Genomic DNA, 8,288 nt, shown 5'->3' on the forward strand with positions numbered 1-8,288 from the left:
GCTCTCCTCGTCAAAAGGCAGAAAAGTCTCAATGACTACTTTACGTACAATCGCACTCTCTTTTTGTCGCAATGTTGACTACTTATTTTTGTTGTCTCCTCTTAGCGGTCACTAATCTCCTAGAGCAAAATACGCCTCAATCCGTGAAAACCTCAGATCTTATGTCATGCATAAACGCTAGGACACGTCACGAGACAAAGATCTTAGATGTGTAGTAGCAGTGCTAGTACGCGTACACGAGATAAAGATCTCACACACAGTGTCAATAGCTAAATAAGGACTGAGAGTCTAAATGTAATAGGTTAACTATTCGGGAGAAATGTAGCCGAAACAAGATTATGACACACAATATTTACATTCATTACTGAATAAATTTCGGTAGTATCTTCAAAATGCTATAAATATGCTGCATAATATGCATCTCTTTTTTTGCAGGTCAAGTTTCAGTGACGACTTTCCAGAACGCTCAGTGTACCTCCAGTGGCTCCGCTAGCTCCGAAGCTCGGAGGTTAAGCACCAATTACTACTCGGAATATTTCCAATGACTAAGCTAGCTTCCAAGCTTAGGAGCTAAGCGCCAAATAACTACTCGACGTGGCTCCTACGGCTCACCTGGCGTATAAGCTCGGGGGCTGGACGCCGCAAAACTACTCAAATGATGATTCGCGTGAAGACTAAAGCTCGTCGGACCCTTGAATTGACTATTTAATTATTCCAAGGCTCAGGAGCTGATAAGCTACACCTAACATTTGATTTTTTCAAGATGAAAGAAGAAAATTTAAGATTTTATTGACTCTCAGCCCGATTCTTCGATTCAACCTAAGTCTCGGGGGCTACTCTAGATGGAGCTGAGTATTACTACTCAACTATTTGCATTTTCTTCTACATATGAATTAAGTAATTAACAAGACTTGGAGGCTCTTTTATTAGAAATATGGTGTCCATGCCCAATAAGAGAAGTATAGATAGTTCAACGTCCATCTGTCCAATCTGGATCATTCTCATAAGCATCCACGGTTCATGTAAAGATATGGAAAAAGATGTTCCAGTTTAGTATAATGGGAGTATTAGTATCTGAATTCGTGGTCAGAGCATCTGGTAAAGAATGTGTGGGTAGAACACATGAGAGCATGACTAACGTGACCAGCATTATATAGGCAGAGGTCAGAGAAATTTTAGTAGTCTTAGTGATATTTTTCTGTGGAAAACTTTTAAAATTTCAGATCAATCCTACATATTGATATAGTGGCTTTTGGTGTTGTTGCAACTCTACAAATGGGACCAAGTTGTCAACGGCCCCTGATAAGGTTTGAACTTTCAATGCCATAGGTCAGATAAAGCTTCATTGGTTAACTGGTGTTGTGCTGTAACTTCTTTGGTCTACTATTGATTTGGCTGATTTTAAATGCAACTCGTCATTATGATCAGTTCAGATAATTTTTTTAAAGTTATTACTTGTCCTATGGAGTACATTGCAATAACAAAAAGTGATTTTGTGCAATGCACTTTAATTAATTATAGGACTGCATGTTCTCAAATCAGGTGACTATGTATTTTTTTCGCGACCGTACCTTAGTACGTATTTCATTAAGAGGAAAGAAGCAGGATTACATGTTTAAGCAATGTCATCTAGAATTGATGACCTGCTTTACAAAAGAAGCTTAAGAAAAAATTACATTAGCACTATTGTGCGACCCAGCTACACCCGTGTCATGAGGAAGGGGAAATGGAGTGAAAGATGATAGATAGGGGAAACGAGCTGCTACCCAGGCGGAAGCCTCTTCGAAGAACCTTTGTACAAGTATCATCACCGTCTTCTCCACTCTATTGAAAGTTCGTGCATTACGTTCAAGAAATCAGGATCAATATTGAGTCAAAAGATTTGCTATCCATCTTGTCCACCCGCTTCCTCGTCGTCATCCACCAGTCGACCAGAGAGAGCTCTGAAGCAGACGGCGTGAGAGCCTGCCAGTTCACTCTAGACAGGAACAAGTACCAAAATTCCCTGGCATAGGAGCAGTTTATCATTAAATGGATGGTTTCTGATTCCGGCCCGCAAAGAATGCAAGTATCATCATCCTCTAGATTGTGCTTCTTGCGTCTTGATGCCGTCTAGCAGCATTCATGAAGAATAGCCACATAAAAAATTTGCATTTAGCAGGTGCTCGTGTCTTGCAAAGGATCCTTGCTCTAGGTATATGATGATGCTGTGGAGAAGCTCCGGTCCGCTGTCCATTTCCACAGCACCCTATCCGGGGTGGCATCATCTAGTGTGATCATCTCCAATTTGTCCCAAATGTTTAGGTAGTCAAGCAAAACCTGAACCGTTAGAGAACCCGTGATATCCCTGATCCATTTTCTGTAATGTAGGCCTTCATGAACTGTTCTTTTCTTACGAATTCTAGGACTGACTGCCTGAAGCAAGCACGGAGCAATCTCAGCAATGGAGCGGCCTTCAATCCACCTGTCTGTCCAGAAAAGTGTCTGCTTCCCATCACCCACTTGTACCGACGTGGATTAGAAGAACATCTAAGCTACCAGGGGTTCCACTGAGTCAGGCAAAGTATACCAAGATCGTGAGGTGTATGTTTTCTTCAACCACAACCAACACATCCGAAGTGCATAACCATGATGTGGAGATTTGTGACTATGTAGACCAGACCAAGAAATCTGTAGCATTTCTTAAATTTCCATTAGTATCATATATGGTTGGTAAAGAAACATACATGTTGGGGAGTCCAGGTTACTTTGACCTATTTTGAGCAGCTTACTAAGCTGCAAGTGTCTGGTCAAAGATTTGTTCCACCTTATGGAGCATAATGAGTCAACTTTATAATGGCACTGTGAGTTTCTACTATATCTGACGACCCTGAGAACTAAGGCCTTTCAGCTCAATTAGAGGGCACGACCGCAGGGCACTCGAATCTCTACTAGAGCTGACAGCCGGCCATGGTGTTTATAAAACATGAGAGGATGTTCACATCTTTTACATTGGGCACGAACTCGTCGTGATAAAACTAACTGGTCACGAAGAAAAACTTACTCCATCCTGTTCACAACAAGTATGCACGGTATACAACAAGTTCACAACAACTATATACAGCACCGATTCGCACAGCCGGTCCGGCGCATAAACATATACATTGCTGCTTGTGATCTCGTGGCTTTGTTTCTGTTTGTTTACCTTAGCTTGCCTTTGCCATCATGGCACCGAGCCACGGACCAAGCAACCGCACAGCAATTTGATCCTGAATATCATCGTTAGGGTGTTGAAGAAAACTGATATGGGCTTGCAGTTAAATATTTGCGGTACATTAGTACGTTTGTATATGGCTCACGGAAAAAGTAGAGCTAGCTAGATCAAAATCGGTCGGTCCAAAGTGCATTATTCTAAATAAGGGCGGATGAATAGACATTGTCCGATGGCCGTTATGGCTCCAGCAACAGCAACAGGATTACCACTACTCAAACTTGATCGATTCGAGGTTGATAGAAGATTGATGTCATTGTGTGGTTCTTGATAACCATTACAGTGTCTCGCCTATTCCGATATCCTGTTTTTGCAAACTCAGTTGATTTGCGTGGGATTCTTTGATAACCATTGCAATGTATATAGCCTATTTCGAGATCCTCTCTTTGCAATGTTCACCAATCATTTGGTTGTAAGTATGCCTTTGAAAACTGGTGTTAAGTACTAGTACATGTTCTTGTACAGAATCCTCGACACTACGATTGGTTTATATAGAGGTTTTTGGGGTGGAGTAACTTATTAACTTTTATGAAATACAGTACAAATGCAAACACTGTATATACATGCACGTACAATCACGCATGTATGCACAATCTATATGGGCATCTCTAAGAAACTGAGCCGTTAAATTCTATGTTGAAGATCTATTTTTGTAAGTTTTTAAATTTATATATGTACGACTTGGTATGGCATAATTAAAAAAAATTAAAGTAGAAAAGTAGAATGTTCAAGATCACATAAATATGTGAGTAATTGTTGCTGACATTTTTTTTGGTGTACGCGAACTCTCTACGAGTCACTTGCCATTACCAGATCTGCTGTTCGCTAATTAAAATGTCCACAAGAAACTTCTTTTGAGAAAATAAAAACTTCAGGTCTCCCTACATTTCACGTTCTGCAAATGAACATCAAGGAAAGAGAGTGTTTGCCTTGCGCCCTTGCTAATGACACGTAGAGCTCTCGCCTCACCGTTCCAGTCCGTTCCACCCCCGCAGGTCGCGAAAACCAGCATGAGGTGATCGGTCATGTTACTTGCGTTGCTGAAACAGAGCTGCATGACCCGATGAATCGACGAGGAACGTTCATGGCCAACGGGCCGCCTGTAAACACACCTCTGGTAAGATGGTAGGGTTTCTTATAAAAGGAACATCTTCGATGTTGTTTATAACTCAGCATCAATGTCAAGCAGGGGAACCTTACTTCTTCAAACACACTAAGATGTTAGAGGAAACTGATCCAACACTGAGATCCAACAACAGACCTATTTCTACACTAATGCATAAACGAAGCAGGATAGGGTACCAGCTAGGTGTCCACCTACAATTGGCATAGGTTCTGCACATCAATCATAGGCCTAAAATGGCAAGATTGCCCTAAGTTTAAGCAAGTTGTTTTGTTCATCTTGGATAGAGCAATTATGTAAGCTTCCATAGCTTTTTTCAAATAGAGGCTCCTAAGGACTGATTGGTTCATGACTTCGTGTCCCGTTACTTCTCCCTTTTTATCTGCTGTCAATTTACATGCAAAACAGTTCGAAAATTGTACAGAGTCAGAGATGATAGGATATCAGCATGTATGTGGCATGTGGCCTGTTTCCATCGATTCCGGATCACCGGCTGCTCCATTGCTCCATCGATGAAGTCACGTCTGTATGGGAATTTTTACTAGCATAGCTAGCAACGATACCTTTGGCTTATGGATCTAAGTAAATACGCACCCCATATGATTCAAGAGCTCTCTTACGGTGCACAATACTAGGCTATACTGTTCGAAAAGAACTAGTATAAAAACATCCAACGGTCAAGATTAATTGTATACTACTGAAACCTTTACCTATGGTATGGTAGTATACATGAGTAGTATAGATAGTAAAGGGTTGATAACACACATGGCATCACTATAATTTTATTTTTAACAATAGCATAAAGTTTAAAAGACCATTCCATTTGAAATATCACTTTTAGAACGTAATAAATTACTAAATTATCCATAATAATGAACAGTCACATCTTATATATATATATGTATAATATATAACAGTAGTATTGTGTGTACCTGAAAACCTATTCAAGAGAAAGAAAAGAAGAACGCGTCATACTTTGGATCCTTAGTAGTCCCCTGTCGTAAAATTGAGTAGATTATTTCGTCCAAAAACTCCATAAGAACGCGGCAAGCATTTCGTCAACATCAAGATGGCACGGCACCCGCCTCTGCTTGCCAAGGCGTCGGCAGCTCAGTTGGAAACAAAATAGCATGAGGCAAATGCTCACAATGTTTTTTTAGAAAAAGAAAATATTTCTAACCTCTGCAACCGCACATAGCCAATGCTCACAACGTTTGGCCGGCTAGAATGATTGCCCCGCGAGATTGCCGTGACCACAGTCCAAACCGGCTGCTCATAAGCTCTGCGCGGCGCGGTACGGGCGATCACGCACCTTCGTTGTATAAATACACCTTGGAGACCTTTTGCTTTCATGAATTCTTAGTTTCTGGGGAGGATGGTCAGCTAGCATTTTAGTGTGGCACTAGTTCAAGAGCAGAATAGCAATGGGAAATTCGACATTTAGTTTGCCATGCACTATTTAGGAGGCAAACAGCACTATGGGGAAAAGTTTGCTTGTGAACATGAACCACTGTGATGTTGGTGGAAACTGATGCAAGCTCGAGGTTGGCTTTAATTGTGCTGGTCTGTAAATCATCCCCATTTTTCTTAGCTCTCATTTAGCTGCAATCATCATAGATTTTATAGGGGATACAAAATTGTACACCAGTGCGATCTTGTTGCTCCAAGATTCATGTAGCCTCTCTCGTTCTACCTTTTATTTTCAGGTTTATGAATGTGGAATGCTTCACTATTTTGGTGTATATTTTTATGACATATCTCGAATCAGCATTATTACTGGTGATATTGTTAATACTTTAGGTATATTGTAAGAACGCTGTTTAAAGACAGTTAACATAGAACAAAATGATCCAACTTATCGCAAAGACATTGTTCAGCAGAATCAGCACTGTCAATGTTAATAATATCACAGCAAAGTATTTTAGATCGCAAAGCTCGCATCAATGTCAAGAAAGGGAACATTGTATTATCCCTTTAAAGACAGTTAAAATAGAACAAACTGATCCAACTTTGCGATCTAAAATAAACCTAGTTCTACTATACTGAATAAATGAAACAGAAAGGAGTACCAGTTAGGTGTCGACCTACAATCGATATCGGTTCTGTGCAGTCATTGCCTAACAACATGGCAAGATTTCCTTAGGTTCATGCGAGTGTTTTCAGTTCATGTTGGCAGCGACGCAGCGTAAATATCTAGCATTCTATAAGTTTTTCAAAGATAGCTGAGGTTCCTTAAGACCGATTGGTTCATGTAGATCCTTTTAAATTCACACTTTTAATCTGATGGCAACCACCTCATGCAGGGTAACAGTTCGAAATTTGCAGAGAAATGTTACAAAATCGTGGCTGAGTTAGTAGGATGGTACTCCTAGCAATGTAGCATGCGACATGTCTCCATCAACTTTGATGATAGTTGTATGCACTTCGTCAGCCCACCTGCGTGAGCGTGACCGCGTCCTCGGCTGCACGTCCTCAACGTCTTGGCCGCCCGCTGCCTCTCGCAGTCTCTGATTGTTCACAAGCTCTGCAAGGTGCGGTACAGAGGATCAGTCAGATCGCTGCATAAATACATACTGTCGGTGTTTTGCTTCCATGGATTCTTAGTTTCTGGGAAGGATGATCAGCACTTATAGCGTGGCACTAGTTCAAGAGCCAAATAGCAATGGGAAATTCAGCATTTAGTTTGGCGAGCACTATTTACGATGAGGCAAACAGCACTGGGAAAATTTTCCTTCTGAACATGAACCATTGTGATGTTGGTGGAAACTCATGCAAGCTTGAGATGGCTTTTTTTTGTTTTTTGAACGAGTCAGCAGGAGAGCTGCTACTATATTAATAAAGAGGAATGTCAAACAATGACAAGCCTTTACATACTGTACACTTGGAACTCGGCTAGCGTGGCTTTAGTTGTGCTGGTCTGTACATAGTTTCTGGTTTCGCAAGCTCTCATCTAGCCGCTTTCTTTCTCCATGATCTCATTTTCCATTTTGATTTGCAAACTTGTGTTTTGAAGATTTAATTCTGTTGATTTGGATGCTTTATGTATATCTTTAAATTTGTGTAAAGAATTTTTATTTTCAGAATTATCTATTTTGAATGTTTCACTATTTTGGTAGCTGATGTTAAATACAAACATCTGTCGAAGCAACATTACAGTGAAATGAGTTGTTTGAATTTTTAATGATTGCATAAATACTTGACTCCAGATCTTTCCCATGCGCAAGCTGTATATGCATTCAGTACTTGCCACTGCCAGATATGCTGTTCACTGATCTAAATGCCGGTAAGACACCCTACATTTCATATTCTGATTAGACAAGGAATTAAAATAAACAGCAAGGTACTGGAAATAAACCGCACAATGAGGACAACTATCTTGATCACTTTTAATTTGTCACTGGAAATGCTGATGATACATTATCTTCCTATTCATTTATTTAGCCCTTCAGGTAAGTAATTCTATGGCATGACCTCCTCCCGTCTCCACAGCAGCTCCTGCCGCCTACTGCTGCCACTCTAAGATCGCTGGACTCCAATGAACCAAAACCCTAACCCTCAAACCCGTGCACGCCTGAGATGTTGTCAGAGTTGGGGAAGGAAATGGTTTACACAAATCTTGTCACCTAAAAATCAAGTATTGACGATGACTACCTTTGAAACACTTAGGTATCAATTAGTGTTTCTGTTAAGATAGGACAGTGTTGTTTCAAAGAAATTTGAGTGATTGTGCAAATTAAGCCAACCACGCGGGGTGCCTTTGGCCTGCTCACCTCCGATTTGCCATGGAGTAGAGCAATTGAGGATGGAAGAAGAGCCCGAAATTAAAAGAATCTAGCGAAGAGATCTCGAGTTATTCATTGAAAAAGCTTGATTATAACTGACACTTGTTGGTCAAGGCCTGGAATAACCCTTCCT

This window comes from Setaria viridis, chromosome 1 (genome assembly GCF_005286985.2).
Source record: "Setaria viridis chromosome 1, Setaria_viridis_v4.0, whole genome shotgun sequence".
Classification (NCBI taxonomy): Eukaryota; Viridiplantae; Streptophyta; class Magnoliopsida; order Poales; family Poaceae; genus Setaria; species Setaria viridis.